The sequence below is a fragment of the Gekko japonicus genome, unplaced genomic scaffold (genome assembly GCF_001447785.1).
Source record: "Gekko japonicus isolate JY-2015 unplaced genomic scaffold, Gekko_japonicus_V1.1 scaffold22, whole genome shotgun sequence".
In the NCBI taxonomy this organism is placed as follows: Eukaryota; Metazoa; Chordata; class Lepidosauria; order Squamata; family Gekkonidae; genus Gekko; species Gekko japonicus.
Genome location: NW_015175971.1, coordinates 938,835 through 954,391, shown reverse-complemented (window position 1 = coordinate 954,391; position 15,557 = coordinate 938,835). Strand labels below are relative to the sequence as shown.

At 45.0% G+C, this 15,557-nt stretch overlaps 1 protein-coding gene across 1 annotated transcript in view; it reads left to right on the top strand.

The window, feature by feature from the left end:
- The window catches only part of LMX1B (LIM homeobox transcription factor 1, beta), a 201,390-nt gene that overhangs the window by 128,870 nt on the left and 56,963 nt on the right, over positions 1–15,557 (top strand). The gene's annotated exons all lie outside the window — the stretch shown is intronic.

The following is a 15,557-nucleotide window of genomic DNA, read 5'->3' as shown; positions in this document are numbered from 1 at the left end:
TAACTGTGTACTTATATTTTGCTGATCTGATTGGGTTGTGCTGCATGGCATAACCAATATAAATAAAATCTATTTTGAAAAAGAATAGTAAACCATACACACTGGTAGATGGCTTAGGGAAAAAAAGCATTCATTTTCTTCCATTCTTATTGGGCCGATTGGATTCAATAGCTCTTTTCTTTTTTCCACGTTCATTTCACATCTGCTAATAAGTGGCCTCATTCCTTTCCCCCATCCAGACCTTTCCAGTTCCCATCAGGCTTTGGGGGCATCCAGCCCTCTCATAAGATCAGACTCCTGAGTGTCCATTATCTCATAAAAAGCCGACCAAATCCCTCCTTGATTTTCTTCCTCGGTCTCATTTTGAATGCCCCTGGTCTCAGACTCGGAGATTTGCTGTGTCAATAATCCCAACAATAATCCGGGCCCGATTTCAGCTAATTAAATCCTGTCCAAACATCCCTCTCTGGGCCAATATTTCAAAAGACAACGAAAACACCGAAGAAAAGGGGGTGGTGAAGGGCGAGAAAAGGGCCCTCAGACATTGCTTTCTCCAGATTTTTTCCCTCTCAATCAGCCCTTTAATCCTGTATCTTTTGAAAAATAGTAACGTCCTTTAAAATGAGGGGGTCAGTCTTGCTTGCCCTCCTAGCTGAGGAGTGGAATTCTTTATTAATGAGCACCTGCGTCATCAGGCCCACAAAAGCTGTTCTAATATCCTGTAGGCTGGGGGGGCTGGGGGGGGGGGGGACAATATAAACAAGGAGGGAGGGAGATAATAAGAGAGAGGGAGACAGAGAGAAGAGAGAAATCCCCAAGCAAATCATGATGTATGCAGAGAAAGGACAGTCGTTTTCGATTAAGGAGGCCACTTCAGATCCTGCCTGGCCACCACCTTTTCTCCATCTTTTGGTGTCAGGATTATCCTCCGCATCTATTTAATTACACATCAGAAGGAGGGGAAAGGGGAGAAGGCCTTTGATTGCCTCTTTAGAGACAGAGTTAAGTCAAATAACATAGCTGGGAGGCTGAGCTTTCGTGGAAGCAATTTCTGAGTCAAGAGAGGCATTCGCAAACAAGCTCTTTTTTACTTTCCACCAAAGATGATGGTGTTCCCGCTCCAGTTAATATCCACCACCGATTGATGCGAAGGAGGTTTAAGCTCTGGATCTGTATTCTCATCCAAGCCAGTGACTCCTTCTACAATCCTTGTGAGGAATTTTATTATTTTGTGAAGGAGGGGAGAGCAAAAGAACAAGAAAAGATAAAAGCTTGATTCATCCATCTCCACAGAGTCCTGATTTTTAAAGGCAAAAAGAAATAAATGAATAGGAATTACTGTGTTGTTTTTAAATCTACTTGCATTTTGTGAAAAAGCCATCCTGTGATGTTGCATTCAAACATTCCTGATTAAAAACGATGAATATTGTACCAAGTTGCCACTTGCGACATTGAGCCACATCTGACAGTGATTAAACGAAGCAAGCTATTAGAATTTTTTTTCCTAAGGAAACAATAGTTAAATATCTCTCCACAAGTATGAAACACTTTATGGCTCTGTATCTGGTCTGCCTCATTTAAATTGACTTGGATGGAACAGACATGCTGCATCCAACCAGTAGGTTATTACATATAAAAACCTGGAGCCCAAGAATTTACAATCAGTTATGTGTAGGAGGTATCTTGAATCTAAACCCCTTCCCACCCTAGAGCAACCCAGCCCAGTGCTTTCATTCATTCACACGCACCATAAAGATGTCACAGTTGTAGCAGAAGATGCTTTTACAAAAACAAACAAACACACACTGTTTTTCAGATGACTTGCTGCCTCGGACATTGACATCTCTCTTTTTACACATGTGATCCTGTCAGAAGTTTGGGATTTAGGAAAAATTGGAAATATTGTATCATAATCTGTTGACAAGCAGGGGAGTCAAAATTGGTTGGGATATTTAACAACCTCAAGTTTGACTTTCACCCAAAACTATGCATATAATCCAAGACATCCTAATTGCTATAAAAACCTGATAATGGGACATTTGTACATCTTTCACTCAAAACAAGGGGTTTCCTTTTCAGAATTTTCTGACTGGGTAGAATGAATGCCGGGGGGGGGGGGGGGGAAGCAGGATCATGGTGACAAGCTCTGTTGTGACCTAGACACCCAGGGCTGCTGCTGCTTCTTTTTAAAAAAGAGATGCCAAAACTCTCAAGAGGTAAATGAAGTTTTCAATCTGTATATTGAAAACTCATGAACTTAAAAAAAAATTACAATTTTTTGTCAAGGTTGTTCCAGAACTCCGTTCTGGAGCGTTCCCCCAGAAAAGAAAAAAAGCCCTTTACACACCTGCAGTACAATGTTTCTCTACAGCTTATACATGTACACATGTATGTACCTATGCATGGCTCTGTCCACGTGATCAGAAGCTCTGATTTTGCAGGGGATTCTTAGTTGCACAGAGAGATCATAAGCACAGCATGCATAATTCAGGGGTGGGGCTTGCCACCACAATCTCATCCTTCCCCCTCCAGTTAGAATGTTGGGAAAGGGAGTGTGAATTTGCCTGGGTGAGGATAATAGTAAGGAAATGTGTATCGAAGCTTCCAGAAAATCGATTCTATGAAATAATAGGCAGGCAAAAAAGAAAACATACCCAAATCTGTTTCTTCGTCGTAGTCAAACCACTTGAAGATCCTGGGCTGTCTGTTTTGAATTAAAGCTATCATACTTTTAATACTGGTGGTTAGCCAAAGGGGACTCATCCATCTTGAAAGCACAAAGCGGTATCACACATGAACAAAGTGCTGTTGCTAATAATCGCTGTCCAATAATAAGTTGTCAGAATTAGAATTTTTGTGTCTTTCACCAGTGCAAAGGATGACTGTTTGGCTGGTTGTGGCCGAAATCTATTTTACACCCCAGTTCCCTTTTATAAACAATGGAAGGGGGGTAGAATAAGAAAGATGTCAGCTCATTCCTTAAATACGATTCTAATTATCCCAGTTCCTGTTATTTGGGGAGACGAGTGGGTAATGGAGCCAGAAGGCTGAGAGCTGCTGTCAGCCTCTTCCCTCAGCTGACAGGACTTAAAGAGAATGGGGTCCAAACTTCTGCTTCCCCTTAAAACCGCAGCTTTCCGACTGAGAGACTCTGGTGTTCCCCGAAAGCTTACTGGGAGGTTGGGTCACCGACCTCCAGTTGAGGCCCCTGGAGTTCTCTCAGAATTACATCAGATCTCCAGAATAGAAAAATCAGTTCCCCTGGAGGAAATGGCAGCTTTGGATGGTTGGCAGCTTTGGATGGTTGCTGAGTCCCCTCCCCTCCCCTCCCCAAACTCTGCTTTCCCCAGGAGCCGCCCCTAATCTCCATAAATTTTGCAAGCCCGGAGTTGGCAACCTGATTGGGGTGCCTCCAGGGCCGGCTCACTCACTAGGCGAACTAGGCGATCGCCTAGAGTGGGCCGGCCCTCAGGGGCGCCAAGCTGCACCCGACCCCGTACTCTGGGAGTTTCGTGATTATTTGTGTTTTTCATTTTTCCTAAAGTGCATTTTTTTTTGAAAATTGGTGGGCGCATGGGGGAGGGGGCGCCAGAAGGGATCCTCGCCTAGGGTGCAAAATAAGCTGGGGCCGGCCCTGGGTGCCTCACTGAGAAGACCACTAACTGTAAACAAGCTTTCTAGAAAAAATGTCTTACGTTGACATGTTCCCAGAATTCTGCACCTGCCCAGAGTGTTCAATACACAGTATCATGTATGTGCAGAGATACTAAATAGTGGCATGGGATTGGTTGTCTGGTGTGTGTGTGGTCACCTGACTGCCAAGACCGAAAGGATTCTGGGTAGTGGTCTTGGATCACACTGCCTTCTCTTCTGTTCCCTGACCACCATCAGGGAACCAGGTCTTGAATCCTCTGGCGTCTGATACTATTCATGTACACTACTGAGTACTGACTTATGTCTGATTCCGATTGTCTGATTGAGGCCTTAAGGAGACCTCTTTCCCACTCAGCTGCCCTAGATCCTTTAAACTGGAGATGCTAGAAACTGCATCTGTGTCCTTCCACATGCAGAAAGCACATGCTGTAACACTAAGGTTGCCAACCTCCAGGTGGTAGCTGGAGATCTCCTGGTATTCCAATTGATCTCCAGACAATAGAGTTCAGTTCCTGTAGAGAACATGGCTGCTTTGCAGGGGGAGACTCTATTGCACCCTGATGAGGTCTCTCCACTCCCCACCCCACTAACACTGAGCTATGGCACCTTCTTTCTGGGCTCTGTGCAGTCGTGTTTCATGAAAAGATAAAACGGCCATCAATGACTGTGTGAACCAGATCTTGGTTGGTTGTTGAGCAACACATAGCTATAACCTGAGAGACCCTGGAGAGGAGACTGAAAGTCTGTTGCTTGCAGGAAACTCTCATTTGCGTTAAAGAGCGGCTTTGCAGGCTGGTCCAGGCAAATGGCTGGCCCTGTGTGGCTGCAGCCAATGGGCCTAGATTAATAGGATATTTCTTCCAGAAGGATGACTCTTAGACCTCCTCTGACAAAACGGATTTTATTGTGTTGCTGAGAATGATAGCAGGAAAGGTGTCGGCACATCCATCAGTGAGAAGGCTAAATTGGATGTAAAGTGCCCAGAGAGATGCTGAAGCAGGGCAAAAACTGCCAGAAAGATTTCTGCACCAGAAGACCCAAGAATTACTCTTCTCTGTGAGCACATTGATATGATCTAGAGAGAGAAAAATCAGTGCATAGCAAAGGAAGCCTATTTGTTATAGTCTGGCACAGCTGTGTCTTTAGAGGAGGGGCTGTAGCTCAGAGCAGGAGACGCGGCTTTGCATGCTGAGGGTCCAAGGTTCAGTTCCTGCCAGCATCTCCAGTTAAAAGGACCAGGCGGTAGGTGATGTGAAAGACCTCTGCCTGAGACCCTGGAGAGCTGCTGCCAGTCTGAGTAGACAATACTGACCTTGATGGACCAAGGGTCTAATTCAGTATAAAGCAGCTTCATGTGAGTACTACCAATCCACTCTTATTCTAGAACAATACTTCTGGGATTGTCATGAAAGGAGGTAGGACCATATATGTGTATATATCTCTTGATGCTCAAGAACTGCTGGCTCTGAGTGCATGACCAAAGCTGACTATGCAGTTGTTATGAAAGCTAAACCAAGCCAGAGGATGCGATGTGGGCTGTGCTCAGATGTCATGATTACCCGAGGTTTATAAATTGTTCAAAATTATTCTTATCCAGATTTCTCCCAGGATTTTGGAGTTCCAAATTACCAGGTCTTCCCTGGATTTTGGAGTTCCAAATTACCAGGTCTTATTTCCAAAGTAGAACCCACCACCACAGTCCATCATCACAGTCAGCAAAATGGCACGAGGTTAGGTTTTTGTTGTCAGCATATCACAGAGGAATAGCTAGATAAAGAGTTTTGATCAGTGTTGAACAACAATAAAACACTGGACTGAAACTTTGTTCTGCTGCTTCAGACCAACACGACTGCCCACCTGGATCTATCTCACCAGGTTTACTATCCAGAAAGGCAAATATCACCAAACACTGCAAGTTTGGAAACGTGAATAGTCTTTAGTTCTTAATCTCCTCTCTTTTTACTTGCGTAGGATAACCTGCTGGAGTTTTGATACCAATTTTCGCAAGGTGACTTGAAAACTTTCTTGGATACTAATCCATTTACCAATATATCCACTGAGAGTATTATTTGCTTTCAGGATAACATGTTTTAAGTTTTATTTTGTGCCCTTTTGTTCCAATTTTATAATATTATTAGTAGTTAAGATCTTTAATATTTCCACTCCAGTCCAGTATAATGGACTATAAAGTTACTTGCTAATGTTAACTTGCTAGAGGTTAACTTGTATTTCACTGATGGAGAAACTGAGGAAGGGGGATTTGTTCATGGTCAACCAGTGAGCTACCCTTCAGCAGTGTTTTTGGTCATTTAATACACACAGCTCCAGGTCTTTCTGGAAATGTTTTGTAAGTGGGGAAAGCGGCTTTTGGTTGTTCCTTCTGCCTGCCACTCTTTGATTCATCTGTGTAGCAAGAGGTGAAAGTCACCTCATCCCTTACATTAAAAGAAACATACAGCTCTTCTTGGCTGGCATCTACAAACCCATCCTTGGCATCTCTTGGTCTGGAGCAAGTCAGGGAAGATTACTCTGCATCTTTGTACGGTCAATATTACTGTGAGTAGTTTTAAGTGTTTCTCAAAAGAGTTCAAGTGTATTATTTTTTCACAATGCCCCAATTTTCACTAAGGATGCTTATGTAGGGGGAGCTGTTGAAATCACAAACAAGCTCTTTTATATTTGAAATTATTTACCTGCTATTTACATTGCTGGAAAGCTGTAAATAACAGTGCTGCAACTCCATGATTGCATTCACATTAAGTTAATTCAGGTTTCACAAACCCTTGGCGAGCTTTCACACATTAGTCTGTAGCAGACCCTCCCACATTCCACAGAGGAAACTACAGTCCCTATTACTGTGTGCTTGAAATACCCTTATTTTCTCAACAAGGGTCACTGCCCAAGATCTCCATCTCTCAAACGTTATTATATATTAGCTATTCTCTGCCTACTGTTTAGTCATTCTGCCTTGCATTGGCTTTTGATGTCCATCCAAACAGGCTGATGTGCAGAGATAGGATGGAAGTTGTAAAGAAGCTCACTGTGTCTAGCAGGGTTGCCAGGTGTCATCCCCCCCCCCCGCCCATCACCAGGGGATGAGGGGGAGTAGGGTTGCCAGCTCTAGTTGGGAAACTCCTAATGCTCTGGAGATGGAGCCTGGTGAGGACAGGGACCTTATTGGGGTAGAATGCCATAGAGTCCACCCTCCAAAGCATCTGTTTTCTGCAGGGGGACAGATCTCTGTAGTCTGGAGATGAGCTGTAATTCTAAAGGATCCCCAGGTCCCACCTGGAGGCTGGCATCCCTAGAGTCTATGTGCATGCATTGATGAGCGTGTGCATTGGAGCCGAGATATATTACCCCACTTAGAGATTTCACTTCTTCAGCCTTGAGGAGTGGCAGAAACGGGAAGAAATCTAGGGCAAATGTGCATATGCAAGCAAACTTTTAAAAATATTTCCTCCAGCTACGGTTGGGCTGGGACATGCAAATAGGCAACATCACTTCTAGTTCGAACCTGGGAGTGATGTCATTGTTTCAGTGGGACACTCTAGGATTCCCCCCAAAGAGGGGCTATCCTTAGTAAACAGGGACAGTTGGGGGATATGAAGGACCCTAAATTCTTATGTCCTTGTGTGCGGGCTGTGGAAGTGGAGCCCAGGTAGAAACCACTTCTGCTGGTATGGTGACAGCTAATGTTTGCCAGGGAACAATGCCTTTGCCCTGTTCCCTTGGGGAGTTTCAAGAAGGACGTGCAGAGCAAGAGATGGCGATGAAATTGGGGAGAATTGCCATTGTGTATTCTGTTAGAGCTGAGTAAACAAGTAGGCCTCTCCCACCTGAGGTACACAGATGCTATTTGGACAGCTGCAGTGTCCATTTTGAAGGACAGGGAATCAGCAGTAGTCACATTGGTTTGAGGGGAGGCTTGCGATGAATTGCATGTCTCCATAGAGACGGTGAACGAGCCCGCCACTGAGCACAGACATGGGGGCCTGTTGACTGAACTGAAATAACCAAGCCAGGGGTGGTTTGAGCCAGAATGTAACAGGCCTCTGCCTCAGAATATGGTCTCACCAGAAGAGGTTGCCCTGCTCTGCCATGAAGCTGAAAAATCAAGGAACAGTAACCAAATCTAGGGGGGGGGAGCATTGGGTCAGATTCATAATTTCCGTTGGAAAGGCTGGACACCACCCCAGTGACGTATTAGATGCTTTAGAGTTCTGCCAGTTCCTGCCTAGAACAGAGCAGAGAGAAATTATTCTCTTTCTCTTCCCCCACCCTTCTCATTTGCTCTGTCCGAGCATTAGAAGATCATAATGAACTGAAACTTCCAATTGGGGAGTCTCCTGGTTGGAATGCTGGTGCCCTTTGTGATTGGCCACTCAAGGCCGCAGAGGCAGAATAGTCTTTGTGTGCGCAGCTAAGAACTATTTAGATCTAGAGTAACACTTAGTTTATGCGAAGCAATAACAAAAACAAAAACCCTTATTACTTCCAGCTTTGTCTCTGGGCACAGCTTATTCCGGAGTCCCTGAGATAAACAGTGACTTCGACATAGAGTTGCCAACCTCCAGGTGGTAGCTGGAGATCTGAGATTATAACTGATCTCCAGGCTATAGAGATCACTTCGCCTGGAGAATATGGCCACTTTGGGAGGTGGACTCTGTGGCATTGTACCCCACTGAAGCACCTCCCCAAATCCTGCCCTCCTCAGGCTTCACCCACCAAATCTCCAGGTATTTCCCAACCAGGATCTGACAACCATGCTACTACTGCCTAAGAAGCAGTATGCTCCTCGCGTTCACTTAGGAGCTACCACTGTTACCACCACCAATTGTCCTGTGGTAACAATGGGACAATTGGGATGGCCTATTATAAAGATCTAGCCAAAATACTGTGACGGATCGGTACCGCTGAAGCGTAACACCTATAGGGCAATATTTGTAGGTCACCATCTTGATACGACTAACTGGGTAACATCACTGAGCACTTTATTATTGTTAAGAATGTTGTTTTATTCTGTTTTTAATGTTTTATATTGGCACATGTTGCGCTGTTTGTGAGCCGCTCTGAGCCCGTTCACGGGGAGGGCGGGATAGAAACATAATAAATAAATCACAAGCACTGCAAAACGCCTGTTAAATTGTTACAAAGCAAACATCTCGACAAGGCACTTTGACCCCACAAGTGATATTGTTGTCCCAGGTTGCGACATGGTCCAACCTTCTTCCATCAGGTAGCCCATCGGTTTCTTGTTGTGGCCCAGCCTAGTGCATCCAGGCTAGGCTTGGACAACAGCCAGACTTTGGTCTTGCACCAGATATGTCTGCCAGTCTTGCCAGCCTACTCCTCTCCCTGTCTGCCAGCCTCCCACATTCACCTGTCCTTGTAGGTAGGAGGTAAACATGGGTGGAGCAGAAAAAGGCAGAACTAAAAAGGAAGGAAAACGATGTAATTGGGCAGAGAGGTGCAAAGATGTAGAGGTTGTCCTGGTACGTACTTGTCACCCATTAAGATTAGTTGTAAGCAGACCTTTTTAAATCCTCATTTGATTTCTTAACTTTCTTAACTGATATGAAATGGTCCAGGAAAGTTAACCCAAATGTATATACGTTTTAGGAACTGGAACTGATATTTATCCTCAAGGAATTTATAATCTATATGGGTGAGAAGCATAGAATGAATGTGTGTGGTCGTGATTTTTTTTTTTTGGGGGGGGGGTTATATTAACCAGGTGTCTATGTGAACTACACTCAAAAATGTTTAACTGTACATAGACTCACATCAAATCATTGTATGTGTTAGTAATGTAAGGTGTTTGTGTAGAAAACACAAATGGACTGAAAAGTGGGAAAGCACACGTGCTGTGATTTATCCAAACACTGGAATTAAAGAAATGGAAGATTCCCAATGCATCAGTTCCATTTCAGAAACAATTCCAAGTAATTCAAAGAGAGTCAGCGTGGTGTAGTGGTTAAGAGCAGCGGACTCTAATCTGGAGAACCAGGTTTGATTCCCCCACCCCTCCTTCACATGCACCTTGGCCCAGTCACAAGTTCTCTCAGAGCTGTTCTCTCAAGAGCAGTCCTCATCTCACAGGATGTGTGTTGTGGGTAGAGGAAGGGAAGGAGATTGTATGCTGCTCTGAGACTCCAAGTGAAGGGCAGGGTATAAATCCAATTTCTTCTTCTTCTTCTTCTTCTTCTTCTTCTTCTTCTTCTTCTTCTTCTTCTTCTTCTTCTTCTTCTTCTTCTTCTTCTTCTTCTTCTTCTTCTTCTTCTTCTTTTTCTTCTTCTTCTTCTTCTTCTTCTTCTTCTTCTTCTTCTTCAGAGCTAATATCTGAGGAGTAAGATTACCAACCTCCAGGTGGGGCCTGGGGTTCTGCTGTAATTACAACTGATTTCCAGGCAAAAAAAAGTTGTTCCCCTGTAGGAAATGACAACTTCGGAAGGCAAGCTGTATGGCATCACACTTTCCCTCCTAAGACGTTGCCTTCCCACGGGCACTCCCCCCAAATCTCCAAGGGTGTCCAAAGCCAGAGTTGGCAACCCTCCTTTTCTTATTTGTTTTTTTTACATTATTTATAGCCTGCTTTTCTTAGGAGGAATGCAAAGGGGGTGGGAGAGGAAGCGTACATAGGAAGCCTGACAGCCTACAATGAAATCAATAAATTGTAGAAGGGGCAGAACACTGAATCTAGATTTCAGTGGCCTGGGTTCGAATTCCTCTTCACCTACAAATCTCATTGGGGGCCCCCAGGCAAGTCACTCTCCACCCACCAAACCTGTCCCACAAGGCTGATGGGAAGATCAGTGTGATAAGAATTCCACAGATATTTGTCCAGCAAGGTGCAATGGAAATTCCCAATGGATTGTACATGGAAATAAATAATAGCAAAGAGCTGTTACCCTTCACACAGCCAAGAGGGTTGGCTCATTTGCCTCAAAGTGTCGCTCATCTCTAAGCATTGTGGAGATTGTGGTCAGGTTTGCAGACCAATTTTTTTCCCCCTTTCAAAAATGTTTACTGAAGCAAAAATCCACCAGCATCAACAAGAAACCAAGTTGCGGGGGGGGGATCCTTTCTCCCCCTATAAGATCAGAATAGAATCTCTTTTTCTACCAGCTTTAAAGAAGAATTAAAGCCATTTTTGCTTCGTTGCATGCATTACAAGGAAGAACACCTGGATTGTCTCTTGGCTTGTCCATCTCTGCTCATTCCTGGGCCTTGATGTGGCAAATTGCAAATGTCTGGTGCTCTGAGTTTCAAGTGCACATAAGTATAAACATGTATACATGTACTGGGGTTGCCAACCTCCAAGTGAGTCCTGGAGTTCTTCTGGAATTACAATTGAACTCCAGATTACAGACATTAGTTCTCCTGGAGGAAATGGCACCTTCAGACTGTAAACTCAATGGCATCACATCCCTACCAAGGTCCTTCCCATCCCCAAACGCCGCCCTTTCCAGGCACTGCCCCCAGGTCTCATCTCAGAGTTGGGGGGCCCCTAGTATGTACACCAAATAGGACTGTCAGGTCTCCCGCTTTGGCGATAGACCTCCAGTTGGCAACGTTTATTGCTTGCTGCCACTCGGAAATCGTTTTAAAATGCTGGTGTTGCTCAGGGCCTGATGTCACTCCCAGGGAAAACCCAGAAGTGATGTCACACCACTCTAGGAATTGCCAGAAACTCTATGGGTTTTTCCCCATAGTTTCCTGCAATTCCTAGAGCAATGTGCGATGCCCAATTTTTCCTGGAAGTGACCTCTTGTCACATGTAACACCAGTGCTCTTCCATGTCCCTGCACCCCAAGCTCCTGGTAGTTGCCAGGCACAGCTAAGCAGCCCTAACCCCAAAGCCCCACATACTGCATAGCCCAGTTAGAAAAACAGAGGTTTATCTATCAATAATGTAGTGCATGTCATGTTTCGCTGGTATGCCTTTAACACCCCCTCCCCCCCATGTTCTCCATGTTTTTAAATCAGCGTTGGACGTGCTATTGTGGAGTTTAAAAGTAACAGCAAAGTGGAAAACAGCCTTCAACCACATATGCCATTAGAGGGAAAGTGGCTTGCAAAGTGATCCTTCATATTGACATTTGGGTTTTTCACATATGCCTGTGTTTTCAGCTGTGAAATACTGGAGGGTGTATTTCTGAAGCAAAATGTAAAAAGTGAATAACAGACGTGCACACCTCCAGGATGGGGACCTGACTCCCTATTACAGGTGCAGACTGTTTGAAGGATCTACTGTTTATGTTTTGTTTGCTTCTTACTGGACACACAAGTGTATTACTGTGAAAAGCATGGAGACCACAGGCTGATTCATATATTGTACAACTAACCCAGGTTAGCCAACAAGTATATATTCAATGAAATTGAGCAAACTTCAGAGGACGGTGGAAAACAGGAGGGCCTGGCGAGATCTTGTCCATGGGGTTGCGAAGAGTCGGACTCGACTGTGCGACTGAACAACAAAATATATTCAACAGAGAACTGCAGCCAATCCCATCTCTCTGACATTGTCCCTTATACCCATCCTTCCATGTGTGTGTTTTCCAGTGCCTGTTTTACCCATGCACACTGTAGTAAGATTTAAACCTAACAAATGAGTGAAGAAGATCCTACCAGAGAATCCAGTCCCAAGACAGTGTTTGTTCAAAAACTACAATGCTATATGATTGCTTGAAGATATACTAGGAACATATAATTGTCCTAAAATATGCTATTAGCTCAAAAAAGGTACCTCAATACTGCAATGCGACATGACAGGCAATGTTCATATGCACCTTTTTTTTTTTTTTTTACTGACACGCACACTAGAGGCAAGATGCAGTGACTGGTCAGAGGAACCAAAGGAGGGAGCTGATCTTGTGCTCAGCTTCAAGAACATATTTGGATAAGCCACCTCCAAAGGCAAAAAATCGGGACTAGGAAATAGTGACTGCACTTGATACATAGAGACCGTTGGAGGGTCTGTACGGAGCTCAGCTCACTGTTGGCAGCTTCCTGGTTTTACTTGTGTTTGCAGTAGGGTTGCCATCCTCCAGGTGGGGCCCGGAGTTCTTCCAGAATTACAGAAATCAGTTCCCCTGGAGAAAATGTTGTCTTCACACTTAACACAGTTGAAAACATGCAATGTGGGGATCTGTCCTGATTCAAGAATGGTGCACATACGGAGGGCAAGAAGGTTGAAGGGGGTTAATATAAAGATTTCCAGACACTCTGCCTTCAGGGATCCTGTGTACAGCAGCGTGTCCCAGCAGGTTCTGGAGTGTGCCCCAGGGCGTGCACACTCAGTTCACATGGGCCAAACCGGTTGCAACTGAGAACATGTCCTAAGATGCACCTGGCCTCCTGCTGCTGCTGCTGCTGTTCCAAAGGAGCGTCACTTGTGGTGGCCAAGCAGTCTTTCATGGAAGCTTTTCTGTCATTACTGATCACCTCCTTGAGGAGAACCTGATAAGTGTCCAAGACACCCCAGGCCTCACTGGCAGACAGTTGAAAAGAGGCCAACGTAATCCAGTGCTGATTTGGGTCCAGCTCGGAAGTCCGTAGACTTGTGGCGAATTTCCTTTCAAACTGATGCTTTCCCTTCTAGCTGCAAGCCTCTGGTTTTGCTCCTGAGGGTGTTGGGGTGGTAGGAGCGATTAGGGAAATGGTGGCCAGGACAACGAATGCTATTTTCACTCTCCTGTCCTCTCTGTTTGGCAACTGTTCCTTGGAACCACTGTTGCCACCCCCCCTATTCTGTACAATTCTCTCACCCACCCTAAAGCTAAATGCCAGAGTCAGCGGCTTGAGGAGATGTCTTGGCCTCTGACACATAATTTGAAGTATCTGCCGAGCAGCTTGAATGAAGCCAGGAGAGTCCCAAACATACTTGAAGGCCAACTATAGCTTTTGCCTAGCAACATTGGGCTGACCCCCAAGGCAAAGGTAAATCTTGAACAGAACAAGAGGTTTTAGTGGGGAATGCAGCTCTTTACACCCAGGGTTTGCTAACCAACAGTTGTCTGTAGGGTGGAAAGAGGAATCTTATTAGAAAATGTACAGCTAAGGTCCTTGAGTCGATTGAACAAGGAAGGAAAGCCATTAGGCCAAGTATACATTTTCATGCCCAGTCTGTGCACAGAAAAATGCTCTTTGTGCACGGTCAGAGGTACTTTATTATATATCTTTTTCATGTCTGTGAGATGCTATTTCACAATCAAGGACCTCAGAGCATGTCCTTCCCTAATTATTACTATTGCTAATTTAAAGTATCTTTACCTATACAGTACTTTAAATATACTGATAAATATTGTAATGTGTTATTAGTAACAATTGATCTGAGTTTAAAAAAAATCATTCAATCATTTCGTTACCGTGTTTTCCCAATATTTTGTCCAATTATTTCTCTAAACTTCCAATAAAAATTGGGGGGAGGGAGAGAGTAAGAGTGTGTCATGTTTGTGTCTGCAGGAGAGTATGGCCAAAGATGGGCATGGGTGAGTGGAACCAGGGCTATTTTTGGGCAGGAACACACAGGAACGGAGTTCCGGCTGGCTCCCAAGTTGGCTACGCCCAGCAGGAACTTATTAGCATAACAGGCCACACCCAGCAGTAGAAACTCATTAGGATTGGCTACATTAGGGGTGTGTGGCCTAACATGCAAAGGAGTTCCTGCAACAAAAAGAGCCCTGGGTTTTGGCAACAAACAAGGTAAACAGAATAAGAAGCAAAAGGTGGGTGTGGCTGGATGACCACACTTCTGGTAACATGGGAATGCGGCCTAATATGCTAATGAGTTTCTGCTGCTGGGTGTGGCCTATTATGCTAATGAGTTCCTGCTGGACTTTTTCTACAAAAAAAGCCCTGAGTGGAACTAACTGGCAGCGATAAACAGAGCCACGTGCAAGATCAATGGCACATTAGAGTTTGTTTGTTTGTTTTGCTTGCACCACTGACAGCTTCTCTGGGTCAGGTTCATGTGTGCCAAGTGGTTGCCGTGTTCTACCTGGCAGCCAGCAGGGGTATCTTTGGTCCTTTTTGGGATTTCAAAGCTTGCGGGATTTGATGACATCACCCGGAAGTTATGTCATCACATCACCAACGGGGTGATGCTCTAGTTTTTGGGTAAAACTCTTATGGTTTGTAGCCGATTTTACCACAGAGTTTTGCCCAGAAACTAGAGTATTGCTCTGTAATGTCAGGGACATGATGGCATCGCTTCTGGGTGATGTCATCACATTGCCTTTTGGGCCAGTTGGGAGCAGGATTTCCCCCCCGCTGGCCAGTTGGCCGGCGGAGGGGAAGCACTCCACAAAAGCAGGGGTTCTTCCTCCCCCAGCGGGGGTCTGGCGACCCTAACTGATCTCCAGGTTACAGAGAACCCTTCTACTGGATTAAATGGTAGCATTGGAGGGCAGGCTCCATGGCATCACATCCCTGCTGAGCTACCCCCGTCCCAGACTCTGCCCTTCCCAGGCACTGTCCCCAAACCCTCAGGACTTTCCCCAAGCTGGAGACCCACTGGTTCCCATTAATGTATAAATGCTCCCAGCTTGCAAAATGGAGCTGTGGCACATGCTCTTCTTGTTTCCCAGCCACAGTAGCTGCTACTTTTGGATAAGAAAATTTTCCCCCAGTCCTTTAATTTTTTAAAAAACATCCAATTTGGACCATGGGAGCCGGTGTCTTCCTGAATCTACGCAGCATCCTGCTTCTGGGCTCAGCCAATGAACAGGAGAGGATTGTACCTGCATTAAAATCCTTGCTTGACAAATCTATCCATTAAATGGGTTAAGGTTTGTGGCCCAGAGATGAATAGGATAACCAGCCAGATGCAATGTCCTGCTGTAGCCCTTCCTCGAGCTTCCCCCTGCAACACAGTCTTTCCCTCTGGCTCTCTCTTTCCC